The sequence below is a fragment of the Polyodon spathula genome, chromosome 4, assembly GCF_017654505.1.
Source record: "Polyodon spathula isolate WHYD16114869_AA chromosome 4, ASM1765450v1, whole genome shotgun sequence".
Classification (NCBI taxonomy): Eukaryota; Metazoa; Chordata; class Actinopteri; order Acipenseriformes; family Polyodontidae; genus Polyodon; species Polyodon spathula.
The window spans coordinates 92,826,899-92,849,335 of NC_054537.1; the positions used below are offsets into that span (position 1 = coordinate 92,826,899).

At 35.3% G+C, this 22,437-nt stretch overlaps 1 protein-coding gene across 6 annotated transcripts in view; it reads right to left on the minus strand.

The window, feature by feature from the left end:
- LOC121315133 (DNA-binding protein SATB1-like) overlaps nucleotides 1–17,230 on the minus strand; it is a 56,705-nt gene extending 39,475 nt beyond the window's left edge. For 4 of the 6 annotated variants that reach the window (XM_041249080.1, XM_041249081.1, XM_041249079.1 and 1 more), the window contains exon 1: nucleotides 17,054–17,230. The gene's annotated coding sequence lies outside the window, so the exon portion shown is untranslated. Of the gene's footprint in view, nucleotides 1–1,448; nucleotides 2,420–17,044 lie in introns of those variants that run through there. The other 2 variants (XM_041249078.1, XM_041249077.1) reach the window with 2 other exon arrangements.
- Between the last annotated feature and the right edge of the window lie 5,207 nt (nucleotides 17,231–22,437).

Here is a 22,437-nt window from a genome sequence, read left to right on the forward strand (position 1 = left end):
TTATGCATGCTTGTCCCGCTATGCATTCCCTGGTGGAAACAAAACAAGCTTCAGATTTATGAAAAATAATTACCTTGCAAAATATTCTGGTTCAAGGATTACTCAATTTACCAGTTTGTACACTTAAATGGTAAAGAAAACAGCAGCTCTCTGTACAAAGTGGCGTGCTGACTACAGAATGTAAGGAAAACTTCCATTCCCTAATATAAAGTGAATTTTAGAAAAGGGTCTTTAAAGCTTAAAAATGAAAAAAACAAACATGCACGGTCAAGATTTAAGATTTCCATTACATGAGAGTAGATAGATGTTAAAACTACATGCTGATTTGAGCTCGGCTCTCGCCAAGATAAGCACCAAGGAAGACATAGCTTTACAGTAAACTAATGTGATCCATCTGCATCTCTATCCATTTGCGTTTCTTTCCATCTGATGTTGTTGATATCCTTCTGCCTGGTGTTAATGACTGAAGTGTAATGCTGGCTCCAGGGATCAGCTTATTTTGCCTCCCCAGCGCATCAAACTTCAAAACTCCAATTATTATTCTTAAAAAACGGTCATTTAAATCCAAATCTCAACCACCTGTGTAGTACAGTGAGCCTCTCTCACAGTCAAAAAGGTACAGTATAACATTACATAGCGGAGCTGGCAAACAATCCAGAAGGCCACAGGAATAGCAAGTCTATAAACTCTGCAGGCAGGGGCAGCAGTCCGGATGTATAGTGAAAAGCTTGTGAGCTGCAAGTACACTCAAGTTACTGAATCTGCAAAACCCGGCAATACTCAAACGCTTCAATGCATTTCTGGGCTGTTGTAAACCTGATGTTATAGTTTAGAAAACGTTCTCTCAAAGCCATGCAGAGCTTACTTTAAAACAGTATTTGTATTCAATATTACCCCGTTTCCTTTAATAGAAGTGAGGTTCAGGAATATGGCACGCTGTTTATTTAATTTGTATTAAATACAACAAAAAAAAAACGAAGGACTAACACATCACATCAACACATGTGCGTTATGCCGTTTTCTATGTACTAATACTGTACTATCACCCATGCAAGTACTTAAAAAAACAAACAAACAAAAAAAAAAACATTATTTTACAAATATTATATATACAATTACAAATTAGCAATATATATATATATCAATATATATTAGTATATAGATAATATATATATATATATATATATGATATATATATATATATAGATATATATCTTTTGTATAATCTTGTTGGATGTACACTGCTGTTAAAAGTTAATCCGAGTACTGAATAAATGGCCAATATTCGCATGCACTAGGCTAACTGCAGTCCAGATTCTACATTTGGTTGACGTCCAGGTCAGGATTTTGTGGTGACCTTTTAAAAGACAAAGAAGCAGGGTAGCATTTAGAAACAGAAACAGTGCCGCTGAACTAAGTCAAATTAGCAAAACCAAACTGAAACTTACCACTTCGAAACTTGAAAGCATAAACACTGCAAACAGAGCGCCTCCTTTCCTTGGGTTATTTGAAGGAACGGAAAACTTGAACGTTCGATGCTTTCTAGGTCTGTACAGCAGCGTACATCACGGCTTCTTTATACGGGTAATATTCACTCTCTCTAAGGGCAAGAAAGGCAACTGTCCAAAGAAGAAAGGCAAAATAGGCTACCTATAGGAACTCAGTTGAAATGCAAAAACTGACATTCCAGAGGGGGATATGCAAAACCGTAATTGACAGAGACGCTATTTTGCAGCACATTAAAACAAGTAAAATAATAACAATAATTTAAAAAAATAACAACTGACTGCAAAAGTAAAATTACGTTACAAGTGCATAGAGGTGCGCTCTGGAGTTGTCACTATCCAGCAAGAAGAGATCCAGTGCGTACTGAATAGGGAATGATCGACATTAAGTAAATAAGATACCTAATTATCGGATCGATATTAAATGAAGGGTTTCAAAGAGTACGTTAGTTTCTCCTTCTCTGTCCAGAAATATAAAGCCGAAAAAAGATCTATCTTCTTGTTCTTCTACGATGCACGTTTAACAATACGCAAACAGGTAAAGTGCGTTTTAGTTTCCAATCGAAAAAAAGCGGTGCAATAGTGTTTGAGATAAATGACAAATCCCTGTATTACGATAAATGACAAATCCCTGCATTACGATAAATGACAAATCTCTGTATTACGATGTATTTTGTACCCGGACGGAGCTTCTCATTCTTCCTCTCCCTCTCTCTCTGTCCCCATTAAATTATATTAGTTGTATTGACTCATCACTCCTCCTGTCGCTGCTGTTTCTACTGCCTCTCCTCTTTCTCCTCATTTCAATACAAAATAACACCGAAATGATCCGGGTTTAAAGCGCATGGAGAAACACGCAAACCAGACCTTCTCCAGCATCCGACGCCCTGCTGAAATAGGGACCAGAAAATTAAACTAAAAAGTGCAAAGAAAAGCGAGAGGAGGGTGCGATTTCCGGCTATGCGCGCAGGAATTTTTAATCAGCTTGATTACAGTGAGGCGGCTCTGCATTTGTTACAGAGTACACACACACACACACACACACAGAGACACGGACACAGATACAAAGACACTCAAGGAACATTAAACACGAAGAGAGGGAGGGGTGTTACAAATATTGGAATTATTAAGCATAGCCTTGCAACATGCAACACAGAATAGGACAGTTTTAGTATATCTGCATTATGGATTCTGTAGTACGTCAGTAGCATCACCGATAGCCAACACACCGTACGGTAAAGAATAAGATGGAGTAAGGTAGAGGGAATAAAAGTAAAAATAAAACTCATGAAAAGTGTTGCATATTGCATTTCTTTACCGTATCAAAAAAAAAAAAAAAAAAAGGAAATAAAAACCAAAGTCACACGGCAGAGTGGGAGCAAAACAGTTATCACGCGCTTCAGAACAGCCTGAACGAGAATTAGAATAACAGGTTCTGCAAGCGGGCAATAGATAATATTCACCAGCAACACGCAACAGAACAGAGTGCAGAGGGGAAACAGAGATTATTAACTGCACTGAACAGATCACATTTCAGAACTAGTTACAGAGCCTTACCACAATATAAATTACACTCACAGGCTACGCGTTCAACATCCAGAGGGGAAAGACAAGGAACTGGCGAATTACTAAACACACAGCAGGAAGGATCCCACACCCAATAAAATATATGGTACATGTGACAGAAACCACACAGCAGAAAATTTTCTGTAAGCTTGAGATTTAAATATCAGGGGACTGCAATTGCTGATGCCTTAAGGTGTGCACACTGTCCATTCCAGCATGCAATAAAACTTGTGGTTATTGAAAGGCTGCTCTACAATTCAGAAAAACACAAATATAGTTAGCCTTTCCACTAAATCTGGCAGTACAGGGGAATCTGCATTAGACAGAAAGAGTGGGTCGAGATATGCAAGTTAGTAAACACATGCTTACAGAAAAAGGGAAAGAAAACATCAAACTCAGAGCAGAGTTTAAAATTTACTAAATTGCAAACAAAATCCTTTGTGACACGACGGAGAGTAAAACTACAAGAATAAGGATCATTATTCAAATTGTGTAAGCATTCTGCTCACAAAAACACAAACTTGGTCAAACCAGACCGCAAATGGAGTCTTTGCATTACAAAAGGTGTTATAATGTAACATTCAAGTCAACCCCAGAACTGAAACAAAGTTTAAAATGGCACTATCTACATTAAGAAGCAGGGCAAGTGACAAAGTATCAGAATAACTAACAGACAAACAAGGGAAACTAAAGTTGACATATAGGTTGTCATGAAATACATTTATTTGTTGTAAGTGAGCCTAAACATACAGTGAAAAACATCAAAGAATTTATCTAGTAGCAAGTACAAAAAATAGATTACTGCCAACAATGTTACTCCAGGGCTTGCCCGCTAACACATTTATTACAACCCTAATACAGGTTTTCTTTTTACATATCTGTTAAATATATGTATGCTGTTTTTCAAAGCATAATCTATAGAAAACAAATGGATATTTAGATGCCCCTAATGAAATGCATTTCTTACCATTTAATTTTATAAAAGTTTCGTTTGCCACTGTTCACTAGAGAAGTAGCATGCAGATTTGAATTAAAAATGCAACGTCTTTACTAGGGTGTTATTCAGGTAAAAAGCAAAACAAACCAACAGAGTACATGCTAGTCTGAATCCCATTCAATGCAGGTGTTGCAGAACTTAGAAAGCAGTTACACATTAATACTGCACTATACAGCACAGGTAAGAGATACTGAATCATATTAGTGGGTTACTGTGAATGACGACAGAAGAGTAAATGTTTGTCATGTACAATGATGTATTATACAGCAATATATTCGAAGTGTGCCTATCAAAGTATAAAACAGGTATGTTGGAATCTGTTCGTCTTTGTAACAACAAACATACCTGCTTTGGGCATAATACCACAAACATTCTTTGTGTAGCTTTACAAAAACCACAGATGATAAACAAATGCCACACAATGCTAAGGGAAATAACCCCTTTTAATTACAGCTGGAGCAAAAATTAGACATTTAGCAAAGAGGTAAAAACTCTCTTATGATAGTGATCATGTTCTTGTTGAAACAAAGTGCCACGTTTAAATATTTCAGTAATACCTCAATTATCCAGTCACCAACAGGGCTACTTATTGAAGGTGCCCCTCTCATTCTTTTATTGGGACAAAAAGCAGCTTTGGTGTTAGACTTCTGTATTTATTTTCTTACTTGTTTAATAACCGCTATCGTTTCTCTGCTGGGATTCATGTATGGCTCATTGTATACCTTCCATGACTTCAAAACACTCAGTCAAATTTATAATTATATATCATGATTACTAACTATTCCAGAAAACAAAATTACTTTTCAACCATTTTTAAAAGACTGTTTCTGACATTACAGAAAGACCGCTGGGGATGTGCCACTGTAATGTCCACTCTGCGGTGGGGTGTAATGATTCATTGTGTATCGATGAATCATAATACTTTCTTTACATATTGTAATAAAGGTATGTATCGATTGTATCATGATACAAGACCAAAAGCACAACATAGCTCATTGTAGAACACCAAGTGGGTCTTGAATGAAGAATAAGTGTTTGAGATGGTATGGTTTCATACTCTCCATCTTATTTCATTTTGGTATTTTATCAAAATGGTCCATCATTAAATGACCATTTGATCTTATTATGTATCACACACATAGCAAATCAAGACAATTAAACTACACTTACACTGGCATGATCTACCCGGGTCAGAACCTACCCAGGCAGGATCCGGTGTCATGCGTGTCGGCTATGTGATTTCACACTGCTTTTGATAAAGCAGGGTTGGCCTGGGTGACACAGGCAAGCACACAATGCGGGTATCAATGCCCCGGAAGCAGCTTGTTACAGACGCTTCCATCCAAGCTTCTTTGGATTGAACTGTCGGCCCAAATGTTGATTAGAGCAAATGTTTCTTCATCCCTGCTGCAATCTGGCTCATGGTGTGTGTCAAGCAACACAAATATGGCTAAACAGAATAAACAGAAATGTTCCTTGTGGAAGGGAAACCTTCAAGCAGGCCTGGCTGTCTGTTATTGCGTCTGCTCACGAACGGCCGTCAAGCATTTTGTCTCACTAAACCCGGGTCAAAGCATTTCGACCCACATCCTGAGGTGGGTCGCTGGGACCCGGGTTAACCAGAGTACAACCCAGGTAAGTGATTTCACACTACACAGGGCTGTGACCCGGGTAGGAGTGTCAGTGTGAAAGGGGCTTTTGGTGTAGCGTGATACATATCGTATCGTGCCCTGCATATCGTGATATGTATTATACCGTGAGATGTGTACTGTTACACCCCTAGCTATAAAAATACAGAATGATCAAGCACACACATAACAGAATGTTGAAGAGGTAAGCAATAACATATTATGAAAATATAGATAATATAAAGTACCTCTTTAAAAGTATCAGGCACAATAGTGCAATTAGAGGACTGAACTACAGTATAACACCCTCATAAGACAATATACTTATTATCTTGGATAACAGACATGCACAAAAAAAACTGTTACTTGATGAAATCTAATATTTTTTTCCTTAAACTAGTTTAGTCACTGAACTCCTACATTAATTGATTTGAAAAAAAATATGTATAATTAATCAACCCTTTGTGCTATCAATTTTTACAGTAAGTTGAATGAGTGAAACATTCTTTCAAACATACTTTGCAGCCTGCTTTTTCATTCGTATCTCACTTTTATTTTAAGAAAATGTTATTGCTTCTCGTTTGTTTTGTGATGAAACTGAAGACTAAGTTATTATTTTATACCATAATCTTAATATGTGCTGCATAGCCTTCACTGCGATCCTTGCTTTAAAGTGGTATGCTTTATTCTGATAATAGAGAATGTATATCGATGCAGGTGTTGCAAAGGTTTTTTTTGTTTTTTCATTTGCTCTGTCTAATGTGCATTAACAAGATTATTTGGATTGCTATTGCAAATCATTTTCCATGCAGTTAAACAGTTTTTGAACACAAACAGCATGGGGTAAAGCCATCAATACCGCTTTAGTTCTGTCACAAAAAATATTACTGTGTAAGAAAAATATTAATCCTAATTACAGAAAGTCAAAGACAATTTTATTAAAATGATTATATTAGGTCTAGTAGACATTTGAGGCTTGAACGGTTATACTGGCAGGTAGATGTGGAGGTGAGGGATCCGAAGTGATGGTAACAAGATTCTGGAACAGCCCTCAAGATCATAGGTCACTGCAGCCGATAGCAAGAAGGTTTCGTTTCTCTCCGGCCTGCTGAGTTGAAAGCGATTATGCCCTGTTCGTTTCCATTCACATCAGATTGGTACTGATGCCATTTGATCTGGGACTCCTACAGTTTGAGCTGGGAATATGGGCTGAGATCCTTTGCTGTAACAATCTCTTTCAGAAACTGAAAGAGATTGTAAGCAACAACATACAAGAGGAAATAAGACAAATCAAAGGAACAGGTGTTGACAGAGTATTACGAGTTTCTGAATGTAAAAATGTGCAGATTGAATAGGTTTCAATACACAATTTACTCACGAGAGCAATAGAGATAGAAAAAATTGACAACTAACCGGGTCGTTTTTATTTATTTATTTTTTTCCCCAAAGACTATCCACCGACAGTCTCTGGGTTTTTTATCCACACCTCCCAGGACAGGGGTGAATACGTCACAGCAGCTGAATCAACAGGACAGCCTTACAGTCTTAGCTACTGTGCATCGTACTTGATAAGCCCCATCACTGCCTCCATCAACTGCTGTGCAAGAACACAGCAAAACAAACAAACAAATACATGATTCATTTTGGCTTTTTTATTACTAATGACAGTGTATTATGAATGCTAGAAACTAACACTAAAACAAAACAAATTAAGTAATAATATTACATTTAAAAAAAAAAAAAATCAAGCTATTATTAGTAGTGGGTAATAAAATAACTCCTGTATCCTTAGGGTTGGGTATTTTTACCCCCTTGGCTGCATGACGTACAGCCAGTCACTACAACCAGTGTTTACCTTTATTCAACTGAGGATCATTAATGTACGTCTTACTTTGGAAAACCTAAAATGCAAAGTACAAGTAAATAATATAGTCATGTAAGCATATATTGTTTAATCCGAAAATAAACCTCTCTTTTGTCAGCAGCTTTAATGTTATAATACTGTAAGGTATGGTAAGCTAAATGTTTTAATTAAAGGCAATTAAAATCAATGTTATTGTGATTTTTAAATACTTAAAAATGTTTTCGATTTAACAGCAGCCATTCCCTTGCCTGGCAGATAATACATGATAATGTTCTTTTTTTTCACATAAGCACTGTAATTAATTATTTTTATACATATATTGATTGCAAATATACTGTGGTAGTTTAAATATTTTTTCCAAAATATTTCCATTAGCTAGTTGAGTTCCACTCCTTCACAATTGTCGACAGTGCCGAGGCAAATAAAATTATATTTTACATGGCATAATTTTCTTCCAATTGGCTATATGGTATTCTATTAAACCGCTCAAATTCCTTATTAAAGTGAAGAAAAAAAAGTCATTGAAACTTACTGAAATTTACATCTGACAACAACTAGCACTCTCTTGAAAAAGGACAATTATTAAAAATAATCATAATCATTTTTCGGTTTTATTTAATACAGCTGTTAAGTACTATGCATTATACCTGAGAACATAATTTCAGTTACTTATGGTTAATATCTAGATAAAAAAAATAATTAAAACAATTGTTAACAGGTTACTTACTATACAGTATGTTCTTTCTTCATAGATGCACACACATACATTCTTACTAGACACATGAGAATGAATAACAGAGTGTTGTGCAGTGATGGTTTATAAGCGAGGTGTAATTGCGGGGAATTTTATAAAAGATGGGGATTAAGAACAAAGCAAGACCGTTGGCAGATGTATGCAACCACTCTTTTTGCGGTTAAAGCAACCCTTTTTATGTAAAAGGTGATGATGTACCAGCCTAATTGTTTTGCAAGTTTCCCAATTTTTGTCTTGCTGTTAAAATGTGTGAACCCGCAGGAAGATACTTTCATTTAGCTAACCCTCAGTGTAAATACCGTATCAGTATTAATGATTTAAAACCAATTACTTCATCACAGATGAGGTTTGTGCGTGTGTGCTAAGGAAATTCTTTCTTTATCAGCCAGCCTGGTGCTTATTCCTCCCGATTTTATTAAATTATAAAATATATTAGTCATATAACAATCAACAAACATCTCAGTTTGAGGGCCTTGAAAATTACTTTTCTGTCACTGGTACACAGGAGCAAAATCACGAGGAAATAATCAGAGCTGTAATGTTTGCCTCGTGGATTGCAACAGATCAACAATTAATAGAGTTAAACAAGATGTTAAAGAGACAGGGGCCTGTATTCCATTGGTTTTTCAGCTTTAGAAAAATAATTGCAGACACTATTTGACTCTTCTCTATTGCTATCATGGTGATGTAACCAATGACATGGCCAGTGGGAAAATATTCTTATTAAGCTTTATGTAAATGGGGGCAGTAGTGAATAAACTCAGCAGGGTTGTAGGAATCTAACAATACCTCCCAAACACCACTGTGTGAGGGTGCTTTCAAGATATGAAACCTCTACAGAAAAAACAAATACAAAAAAGAACAATGGATTAGAATGGATGGGCTTTGAGTAAAATTAAAATGGTATTTTTTATTTAGATTAAGAGTTCATAGAGGAGACAGTTAATTCAGAAGAAAACTATTCTGATAGTTTTAAAAATTTTGAATACATAAATTAACACCTGGGACAGCTTGGTGTAAAATGTCTTGCCCAGGAGAAAGTTGTACATACTTGTAAATGTAACAGAAAGAAAATAACACAGGCTCAAAATAAAAATGAGCCCCAAAGGTACAAAGTAAATACATCACAGTGTGTGCAAGTGTGTGTGTGTGCCTGTGTGCGTGGGGGTAATGTGTCGTTCTCACAGGACAGCTAAGGTTTGCGTTTCTATGTTTATTTAAACCAGCAATGTAGCTGACTTGAAAATCATTTGTTTTCACTGAAATGGTGTTCTGCATGGCTAGACTGTAGTTTGGAACACAACTCTGATTAAATATATGTTATAAATAAGAACGAGTAACTGAAAACCTTTATCAATGTATGTTTATGACTTCACAGATGAAATTATACACACACACACACACACACACACACACACACACACGCAGGTTTTATTTACTTTTTGATACTATGTAGTACACATGAAAGGGGCTTGTATGGTCATTAAGACCCAAGCATCCAAGCACGCCTTCCTTTTTTTCATCTATCATTGAGAATCCTTGGATTTCATTGCTGTTAGCAAGGGGGGAAATACTAGTTACAATACTTGGTAATAAATGCAACTGGTGGTAAACCCCCCCTCCCCCCCAAACAAAAACCCCAATACACCTCAGAGGTGTTAAAGTACACTGGTAGCTAATGGATTTAACATTCCCTAAATATTGTTCCTAAATGGTTTTGGTACATACCCATTTAAAGTAGAGTGAATTTGTCAACTGAACATTTACCCTTGGGACTCAACATGAGTGATTCACAACCAGGTTTAAAGCGTGCCCCTCCTTACGGCCACACAGCGAATCTGTGTAATAATACATGGATTGGAGTGCTGTGACTGTACACACTCAGCACATTGCTGGCAGTTCAAGTGACTAGCCAATTCCTTTATGGCAGTCTACAGAACAAGCTTAACTTTTAGATAGAAATCCTCCAAAACAATACTTCAAATCACTGACTTAGGCGCACTGGTGACATCATTTGGGATATGAGAAACCAATTAACTGCAAAACAGACCTGCTGTTTGAATGTTTCTTTTAGATAGTTATACAGCAGTACAAAGGGTTACAATATAGGATCATACTGGGCTCCCTTTGGCCATTAACTCACTTCAGATAACTATAATAAAAGATGAATATCAATGTCATGTTTAAAAAAGACACTGTTTTAAATCATTTTATTATAAATATGTGGGTGGGAATTAGAACCTCTTCCCCACAGTACAGCCCAAGATGTAATGCCTCTTTCGGATAAAACCAAAGCCCTGTGTTCTATATGTGTATGAGAATAATACACTGGGATAAACCTACGCAGATGCGATGGTGACAAGCATACCATTTGTTTTGTTTTTAACCAAATCAAAAAGGAATAGTCCGATATAAAAGGCTGTGTACCATTATCAGAAGTTTAGAAAAATCATCAAAACAATAACTTATTTGGAGCCCCGGTACCTTTGTAACAGCACCCGAATGAAATTCAGGTTTCATGCAAACTGTAACACTTAAATAAAATGACAAAAGCTTCTGCAATTTACCTTTCTGAAAAATACATAAATAAATAAATAAATACAAATGAGTTAATACAAGGAGGCAAAGCACAGTGATTCATTGGTAGGTAAACTGATAACTTTTTTTTTTGGTTAAAATATTCCTTTCATTCAACAGTAAGATCTTCAAATTGTGCATACATAATTGTTTTAAATGAAAAGTGTAAATTCAACTTTAATAAAAATGTCTGGCATTTCATGTATGAACATATATGTTCTCAGGTATGTGTGTAGTTTTTAGTTCTTATGTTTTTTGACATGGAGTCCAGGAATGCACAAACAGCACAGAAAGATATGCTGTCTCTTTAAAACTGGTTGCAGCATGCCATTCTTTATCACTGTTTATTGTTTTTTTTTTTTTTTTTTTTTTGTTCATCGTTTGGAGCTATAACAGAACTTTTTTTAAAAAGGAATCACATCACAGGTAGGTATTAAAAGAGAGACACAGCCCTTATTTACTGGCGACAGGAAAATAAACACATGCTCTGGCAGGGAGACAGGTATTTACTCTCCCGTTACCACAGGTATAATTTCCCTCTGTGTGCTGAGCTGTTATTTCACTTCAGTGTAAATTATCAAGGGGAGTGGTGGGAATGGTTTCAGGTGGGATATTAGACCTCATCCCTTAAGTGGGGCAGATTACTGAAACCCTCAATAGCCAGAATGGCAACGCGCAGTCATTCACTAGACAAAAAAAAATAAAATAAATCTAAATTAAAGAACTTCTGTACAAACCTCACTTCATCCCTATAATAAGAACTATTATAGTGTAAAACCTATAGTAACCCACATGACAGGTAGGTTTAATATAGCAAAATCCCCAAAAAAACAAAACAACAAATAAAAGGTGTGTGTGTGTTTTATGTGCATACTAAATACCTTTGCTTTTAGTTTACAATGCAATCATAAAGATGTATACCAATGTTCTTTTTTTAATATCCTTTACATTACATTTCATCATAGGGACTTGAAAATAACTAGTTTGGACAAGTGTGATGCATTGCTGGGAATCAAAGTGTTCCCTCTATCTTAGCTTTGAATTCAGATTGCTGAAATACTTGAACTATTTACAACAGTAAGGGATTAACGATGCTGTTGAATAATGTTGTAGCTAGCATTAGATACAACTGCTGGCAGACCCCATAACTTTCTATGCCTACAATTTATTAAAGACACTGGACAGGAGGATGTTTCTTTGCAATAGAATCTACAAACAAAAAATTAAAAAACAAACAAACAAACATATCTGCTTATACTGTAGCTGACACTTATTGCACCTCACACAGCCCTCAAATATCAGAATGAATGTAGACTGATTGGTCTCAGAGGTTTTGTGCAGGAGTGTTTTGTCTTCCTTTTATTAAATGTATTTTTTTACAGTACAGTATTTAGTACAGGATATATATTTAGTGCCCTGGCGTTTTAGATCTCTTGACTGCCAGTGACAATCCTGAAGACTGCAGCTTTTATATTCAGCTCATTCACCCAGACACCTAACCTGTAAAAACATTACCCATTGCTTTACCTGATTTTCTGTTTCACTTTCTACTTCTTCTACCTTGAAGATAAAGCTGCTGAATTAAGAGCCAATTAGTGCTCAACGTGAGGTAGACCTCGATCATTGGAGTCTGTGATCACTGAAGTTCACATCACAGTAAAAACAGCGACTGGCTTCCTGCTACTGAAGGCAATAACACTTGTGAATGGATGCATCTTTTATGTTTGGCTTGTCAACACAGCACTGTGAAGACAGGTACTGTACAAGTAATTAATCTGGCATGAAACAGAATGGAATATTTAAAAGAAAAGTAAGATAAACGATGCTAAATGACCCTGATTTATCTAACACACTGCTCGCACCGAAGGTGTTTGCCTATGGCAAAGCTTTAAGCAAGAAAACATTTCCTATTGTTTTAAGCATTTTCTGTCCCAGAATAAATGAATGGTTAGCACTGTCAGACTATTCGAATGCCAGCTAATGTGTACCCATTCATTAAATGCTTTTTAAAGACTGTCCTAGTTAGAGGGACATAGAGATTTCCTGTAATTATTAACCACTGCACCACAATCTACCAATACTTTACTTTAATAACATGTATATTTTCAGGCTTCTTTTGAAACAAAATGCTATATTACAAATATTATCATGTGATATTTTCCATTTAAAAATGTCTATGTAAAATGTAGCAAATTAAAAGCATCACACTCATAAAGTACAGCTCTGCCTGACAATTATAAGGCAGCTACACAGTTTTAGTTACTGGTCTAAAGATATTAATGGCTATACTTGCAAACAGCTTCTCAGCATGGGTGCCTTAACAAGTTACAGTCTACGCTGCAATACATTTGTTAAGTCATGCCAATGAAAATGGGTTAATACAATTAATACAACACTTCTCATAATTTGCACACCTGCCAAATGCATATTTAACGCTTTAATCATCTGTTGTGAAAGGGTACAGTAAGACTGAGAATATTCTTAACATTCATTTAACTTACTATAGCCTTAGAAGTATAAAAACACTTACAAGAATTGACAGGATTTCTAACAAGTGAAATTTTACACATTGTATTTTTTTCTTCGGCCTACACTTTGGTTGTGATACCAGGGCAAAATCTCCAGTCTGATATGAACATTACACAGCTTGTTATAAACATGGAATATTCTTTTTTATATAGATATATATATGACTGGTCTAATTATCAGGGTTATTGTCCTTTCAAAAAGCACAAGAATCCTGTGTAAAAGATATAGACGTACATCAGTGTTTCTGAGAACATGCTACAGCACTTTGCTCTGTTTCACTCTGCACTTTGTCTGTGATATTTTGTAGTAACTGTAAGTTTCCCTGAATAAGGGTGTCTCCTAAGAAATAAATAATAATAAATGCAGTTATTTAAGGCACAGGATATCGATTTGCATCTGTATTGGCGAGGTGCCTTTAAAAACCCCTTAAAAAGCAGCTTTGTGACCCAACATCTGTCACTACTGTTGCAAATAATGGTTAACCTGGGTTTTTCCAAAAGGTAATATTCCCTGAACACATATTTTATTAAAAATGCACAACATCCATAACACGATGAAACATACATCTAGAAGAATAAAACCAGAAGAAGCTAAATTACAATATATTCTAATAATCAATTTAAAAAAAAATGTACAGGACATACTTTCCTACAAATTATTAATATAAAATTTGCCAGCTGTCTTTGCTGTGCAATGTATTTCTCCATGGAAACTAACAACAATGCATTAAAGTGAGCTTGCTTGAAAACAAATTGCTCTATTAACTTGATCCCAATAGCACGTAGCTCTTTAAAAATAATTTTAAATTAGCCGTGATATGAAGGATTGTACACATCCGATTTGAACTATCTTTCTGAGCTTCAACGTCTTTTACGCCTGAGCATTTTAACTGATATTATAATTTTAAGTAATGGTCCAGTAAATGCTTATTAATATAAAAGGTGTAAATTTAAACACTACCACCCACACTTCTCCACCAATATGTAAGTGGTTGACTTCCCATTAGTGACTTCACTTACTTGAGAAAAACCTGGTTTACGTCAGTAGTCTTACATGCAAAATACCCTGCAGCAATAACAAAGCCAGTAAATGACTGTTATTCACCATTAATTTACACATGATAATTCCCTGAAGGCGGCTAAATCTGAGCCCATCAAGCCAGCACTATAAGCATGTACAGTATACTCCTTTTTACTTTGTGAAGTGTCCATAACAGAGAACTTTTCTTGCAACACTGTAGCTCACCTTCTACTACGATAATGGAGTACCCCTATTCGGGATCCACATACAACTCAAACAATCCATACAAATACAACAGTTTTATTTTACAACCACACTTAGAAGCTGTTTATATACTACAATACTAAAAATATGTATAAGTATATGCTTTGATTAAAAACAGACACATGTACTCCCTATTACTCTGAATCCTTACAAAGACTGTCACAAACTTTATCATCATTGAAAGAAGATCTGGTTTAAGTTAACTGATACACTACAATTCAAAAAGAAAGAATGCTCGTTTCACTTCCGAGTCAGGTAAATGAAAACGAAGAGTGTCCAGGGATCTACAAGTGTTTCAATTGAGCATATTGCATCCAGTATTTTTCCTGTAGCATGCATGTTGTGTTTTTATATTACATTTGAATTATATTGCCACATCCTGTCCATTTAACTGTATGGGTACAAACTAAAAGTCCAGATGTGTGTGTGCTTTTTTTTTTTTTTTTTTTTTTTTTTTTTTTTTAGACAGATGGAAATAGAAGTTTAACTTCTATTCAATATCTTGAATTATCAGTCTGACCACCAATTTCCTCGGTAATAACATGTTCAGAGAAACAAACACACTGCACATCTTTTACTTACATTTTATCAAACAGCAATCATTAATTCAATCTTTATCTTACACAGAATACTTATGTGGTCTTTCCAGGCACAAACACATACAAGGCTGAATATGTACCAAGTCATGAATAAATCTGGTATTAGTATTACATACTTGGTATTACTAATATATATATATATATAATATATATATATATATATATATATATATATATATATATATATATATATATATATATATATACTGAAGCTACAGTAATTGAAATACACGTTTACAAAATTATTTTTTAGACACTACACAAAAAGTACATGAAAACAATTTAGCAATATGGTGATACTTTAAAATATCTTGCTATTACATACTAAAATATGTTCATGTTGGTTCTATATTTGTTACTATTCTGATGGAAATAGTGGCTAATTATTTGAAATATTGTGCATCAGTAAAGAAAACCTGTATTTCAGAAAGATACAAATATTCTATTTAATCAATCAATTTCCATGACAAAAGAAATGTGAAAATATGAATCATTCCTGTTTATTTATGAACAAACAGACCCATTTCAGAACAATCTGGCTGGCATCAGGCTTTCCATAGAAACATTTTAACAGCCTGATAAACACATTGACAACATTGCTTTAAACACCCTGCAAATACGGTTTCAATGTTCTGCATCTCCACTATACATTTTGTATATGTTAAGCAACAGGCATTTGGGTTTATATTCAGGGCAAAGTAAAACAAAAGTGGTGGTGAATGCGATACGGCAGTCGCTTTTACAAACTGGCTTTCACAAATAATAAACGCGTGTAAAGTACAACACAGTGCATCTAACACATTCACTTCTGTGAGCATTCACCGATGCATTAACACAACAATGAACAATTAAGAATGTAGTCTAAGTAAAATAGATTGAAGTCAACAAATACAGTAAAAAACAGGATCAGTGTATTAAAACTGCCCTAAAGAGGCGGTTTTATGTATTGTTTCTACACCTCAGGATGCTGGATGCCTGCACGCGTTTAGAATTTAAATCAAAAGGCTAAACTGACTGCGTCACAGCAAAAAATGACCGGGAGTATATACTGAAGTCTTATCTTTGTTTGTAATGCCTTGTTATTTACTGGTAAACATAGCCTTGACATGGCTTACCCGAATCACATGTCACTTCTGCAAGACCTTTTTGACAGCTCGGGTGTTAAGTTCTACAATACACAGTCGTTCATGAACAACTTACAAATAGCTAAACCTGTCTCCATATACTGCACTAAAACGAAAAAAAAAAAGTCAACGTATTACTATGCATTATTGTAATGCTGAAATGAACGAAACAAAACTCGGTAGATTAAATATTACGGGCACTGTGCGGCAGGTCTGGTTGTCTGTGCGTAACACTGCTGCAAATAAAAAGAAAACAGGTGTACGTGGTACCGTCTTCCTGTCGTGCTTTACAGGAATACAGACTCGGCTGTTTGATTTTAAAGAGTTGTTTTGTTGTTGTTGTTGTTGTTGTTGTTGTTGTTGTTGTTAATCTAAGGACATTCCTACAGTCGTTATATAAAGCTGAACACACACACACACACACACACACACACACACACACACACACACACACACACACACACACACATATATATATATATATATATATATATATATATATATATATATATATATATATATATATATATATATATAGTATATTACAGGTGCTGACTTAAATTGGGAATGAATTACAGTTTTACAAGCAGCCTACACATAACAAACAAATAACTTACTACTTGTACCTGCAAGGACGCCAAAGTTAGCAGAGCCTGCCAAGAGTCTGGTTTCCCATCAAAAGTTGAGAAGTCAGTTTAGCTGTTGCCCACCTTGATGGATCCAATAAGGGAAAAGTCCTCAGATCAAAAACTCGCGCAGACTTAATCTCTCTCTCTCTCTCTCTCTCTCTCTCTCTCTCTCTCTCTCTCTCTCTCTCTCTCTCTCTCTCTCTCTCTCTCTCTCTCTCTCTCTCTCTCTCTCTCTCTCTCTCTCTCTCTCTCTCTCTCTCTCTCTCTCTCTCTCTCTCCCCCTCTTCTTCTCAGCAGCTGTGTCTATTACATTTGAGTGAATGGAATGAATGCAAGTGAGCCCAGCGCGGGTTAAAGCACGAGGTGCTTAGACAGACGCGGGAGGAGGGATTTCGGAAAGGAAGTCAGGTAAATGAGAACAACCCCTCCCAGTTTCTGATGCTCGAATCGATGATTTGTCAGTCTTAGCAGAACCCTTTCTCAAGACAAGTGCTGTTTTATACACTCGCTGTAATGCGAGCTCCTCGGGGGCTGAGTTTTTACAGTACCCGGGAGAAGTAGTGGCTGCCAGGAGATTTTTTTTTTTTTTTTTTCAGTCACACTCTCATTTATTTTAATTTTTGCACTCCACATTCTTACCTGTCATAAGAAAAATAAATAAAAACAGTTTAAACTAAGGCCAGTGCCTACAATGCAATTCATGTTATATTTGCAAGTTTTTCACAAATTCTTTGTAGCTGCTTTTAAGCCAAGCAAAACATGACGGGTATGTGTTAACGCCTTTTATTTATTTTACGTTACTTGACAAACAGCAGTTTATGTAGACCAATATTAAAACACAGAGGGCTATATTAAACTGCTTCAAATAAAAGGTTTCAGTTTTAAATATAAAATAAACGTAGCCTACTTTGGACTTTAGAATAATGTAAATTCTTGGCAATAAATTATGTATTCAACTGAAGTTACCTTATCGTGAATGCTTAATGCTTGTGATCAATTCTGATGTACAAGTTTCGAATTTAAAGTTATTTAAAGCCTACTTTTTAATAGTTGGTTAACCAAATTTGCAAAGTTATCAATGCAATATTACCACACAACGTTTCGTTTAAAGGGGTTTCTGATATAATCCAGTAGACCACCACTTGCGCCCTTTAACATCTTTTATTATTATTATTATTATTATTATTATTATTATTATTATTATTATTATTATTATTATTATAAAAACAATTTTATCGACTGGTAATCCAAGTACAATAGCGTTCAAGAATGATCCATTCACTCAAAAAAAAGTATTTTGCTATTTATTTAAGAACAGTGAATTGTGTATTAAAATAGGATTCTCAAGAACAGGCACGTGTAATTGCATATGAGACAACTGTTTAGTACAGAACATCTCTCCTAAATATATACATATTTTTATAACAATTTTCTTTTTCAGATAAAGCATGGATGACTTGTCAACTCTGACCAGTGTTTAATTACCAGGTGCATTTTTAAAGAACGTCTGATTTAGTTGCGTTTGCTTTTCTTTTCTTTTTTAATGGAAATTAAGTTTTTGTGAGCACGAACTCGACCTATTCACGTAACACACTACTGGAAAAAACATTTCTGGCGAAGAACTTCAGAGTACCTGTACATGTTTACACTAACTACATCACGAAGGGTAAAATTTTTAAAAAGACGAACGGTATACGCGACATCATGCTCACCTGTATGTATGAACGTTTCCCCCCACCTTGTACCCCTTGGATCCGCAGCGGCCAGACTGGCTCTATTTTGTAACCTGTGGTTCTGGATCCGCGGCGGCCAGACTGGCTCTATCTTGTAACCTGTGGTTCTGGATCCGCAGCGGCCAGACTGGCTCTATCTTGTAACCTGTGGTTCTGGATCCGCAGCGGCCAGACTGGCTCTATCTTGTAACCTGTGGTTCTGGATCCGCAGCGGCCAGACTGGCTCTATCTTATCGCCCGTGGTTCTGGATCCGAAGCCGCCACTGAGGACCAGATGCAGCCGCCAGACTGATTGAGGCACTGGTGAGTGAGAATACCTTAATTTAAAAACAATGTTGTATTTTTATTTTTTTTAACTATTTATAATTTATGATGTACGGCTTAAATGGAACTACTTTTTTTGTTTGTTTTAAAATCGTTGGAGAGGAATATACAAGAACTCTGCTATACTGACTGCAAAAGATAAATTATTATTATTATTATTATTATTATTATTATTATTATTATTATTATTATTATTATTATTATTATTATAAGCAAGGTAAATGTATAATTTATTTTCCAATAACTTCCTCAAGCCATTCTGAACAGAACTAATAAAAAGACACATCAAGAGCTTATAGGCATACATCGAAAAATAATACCTGTATAGAATGCGTAGATGTGTGCCGAATTCTTTAAAATAAGTGTATGCAAATACATTTAGTCATATCGATTCCTGAATATACATATACAGTAATGTATTAATTGTTACCATAAAACTACGAGACTATGTGTACATTCTGGCCGATAGACAATTCAGACAACAAACAATAATTAATAAAAGTAAATATTGTATTGTCCATTTCTGGATGTTTAGTGAACCCAATAGATGTTAAGAATGTGTAACACTGGCTGTATAACAAATTATTTGCTTGGAATCTCTTTCTTGGGTACATTTAAATATTTAAAAGCCTGCTAAACATCTGGCGCTTTGGTAGCTCTCACCACTGCCGCAAGTGTTAAATCAACAGTCACGAATATAGAGTTTACTGTCGATCTCGTTTTCACTGAAATCGTTTGTTTATTATTATTATTATTATTATTATTATTATTATTATTATTATTATTATTATTATTATTATTATTAGTAGTAGTAGTAGTAGTAGTCGTATTCATATTTTCACCAAGTATATCTGAAATATAATTAATAGCTATGAAACTAATACTGGAGACGTGACTTGGCTTTCTAAAGACAAAATCCAACTCTGTCTTTGAATGTGAAACACTATAGGCTGTGTCAGTGGTGGGTGCCCATTCTGTGAGTTTCATTTGTCTGATGTAGTGATGCGTATTCAAAACCTTGATAGAACACACTGCCAAAGTCGCAGTGCTTTTTAAAGTGTAAAATTAAGAATAGATTTGAAATGGATATCTTGATACATATTCAAATGTTTTATCAGAATAACTGAGAAATGAGTACTGAGATTGTAAGAGATAAGTAGTTTAACTGTTACAATGTGGTTGCTCTTGTGTGTGTGTGTGTGTGTGTGTGTGTGTGTGTGTGTGTGTGTGTGTGTGTGTGTGTTATAAAGTGTCAAGTATTTGCATACATATTCACCAACAAATCTCCAAATAAAATCAATCAATCAATCAATCTTTCTTTTTGTACAGCGCCTTTAAGAGGGCCACCACAAGTGCTTCACATGAAGAAAAAAAACAAAAAAAAACTAATAAATTAATAACAGTAATTGTAATAATAACAAGAACAATACCCATAAAATAGTTTAAAGTATTTTAAATAAATAAAAGTCAAACAATGTTAATGGTACAAATAGTAGAATATGCCATATAGAGATGAGAGAATACCTTTTTAGATAACTGGATGCACCAGGATATAAAAATGTGTTTTTAATCGAGATTTAAAAACAATCAACCGTGGGAGCTTCCCTTACAGTACTGGACAGGTCATTCCATAATTTCTGTGCAACACAGCTGAAGCATCTGCCACCAGAGTTTTTTTTTTTTTCTGAATAATGAGTGTAGAAAGTAACCTGGCATCCTCAGATCAGTGTGACCGATTGGGGAGGTATGGTGTTAAAATATCTTTAAGGTAAAGAGGAGCAAAGCCATTTAGAGCCTTATAGGTTAATAACACCTTAAAATCTATCCAAAATTGGACAGGAAGCCAGTGTAGAGATGCCAGCACAGAGTGATATGATCACATCTCTTAGTACTAGTTAAAACTCTTGCAGCAGCATTTTGTACATTTTGCATCCTGTCTGGAAAAAATACCAGGATCTGAACCAGTGTATTAGAGGATTTTAGCATTGCTCAAACATATTTGCTTTAGAGAGCTCTCAATTAGAACTGTGACACCATACGGATAACAGTACCAGTACAATATTTGCAGAGCATAGGATTACCACTGGTCATCCCAGGTTTATGGAAAGAAACAAGACATGCTAAATAAAACATTTACTTTATCACCTGTTCTCTGTGCATTCAGATTCTGTTATGTATAATATTGCATGAGTAAGGATGGATATATTATAAGCATGTAGATGGCAGCAGATCCTCTCTGTTGTAACTGATGTGTTGTTGCTTAAATACTGATGCAATACTGTTAATTATATGACAAGTGGAATCTCTCTGTCATCACTTTCCATTGGGATCGAGTCTGTATTGAAACTTGCATGTTCATTTTTTTCCTTGAATTAATATTTGTGCAGTGTTATTCCACTCCTCAGCTCCCATCTTGAATGAATTGAATGGAGAGGATACAAGCCACTTACTGTACCTAACGGTTCAAATAAGAGTGTCTTACCGTTCAACATCCTACCACTCAAATAAACAGTTAGCTCGCTCTCAGAGAGGTAAGTATGGGTAGTATGCGTATATCAGTGTTATAAACCTGTCAACTCAGAATCAATTGTTGTCTCCCTCTGCTTAATAAGAACTGGTCCTTGATGTTAAACACAAGTGTGTTTCCACTAGCCCAACAGCTCCCATCAGCCAACCCGATGTCTTCAGCATTGTAGAAACATGCCTGTCCTGACTGAAGGATGCACTGAGGATTAAAGTAATCTTGAATACTGTATCTACTGCAATATTCAAACCTCCCACCCTTTAAAACATATAAAACATGTACTTATTGATACTAAAGTTAGATCTAATACGGAACTGGGTTTCTACAAGCAGGTCATATACTATGCTGTATTTATTTTCACAAAGCCTTTTATTTATTTATTTATTCAATCAATCAATCATCAATCAATCAATCAATCAATCAATCAATCAAGAGTTCCTACATAATCAATCAATCTTTATTTTATATAGCGCCTTTCATAGAGGACCGCCATCGCAAAGCGCTTTACAAGATGCAGTAACAACAGAAAATTCATTCATGTTTTTTCAGTAAATGCTTAATATATGCTTAAAATGTTGTCTACCATCATGGATAGAATCTCTATTGTTCTAGTAAAATCTGTGTTTTACAACAAAAGCATTTGCAACAAAATCACATCTAACAGAAAAAAAGAAAATTTAAACGTGTAGACATTGGACAACATACAAAAAACACAGTAGTTTCTGAGAAACTGTTTTTGTTTTCAAATTAACACATACCCAATTATGTTGTAATACAAGCTAATTTCTAAAATGTGTTTT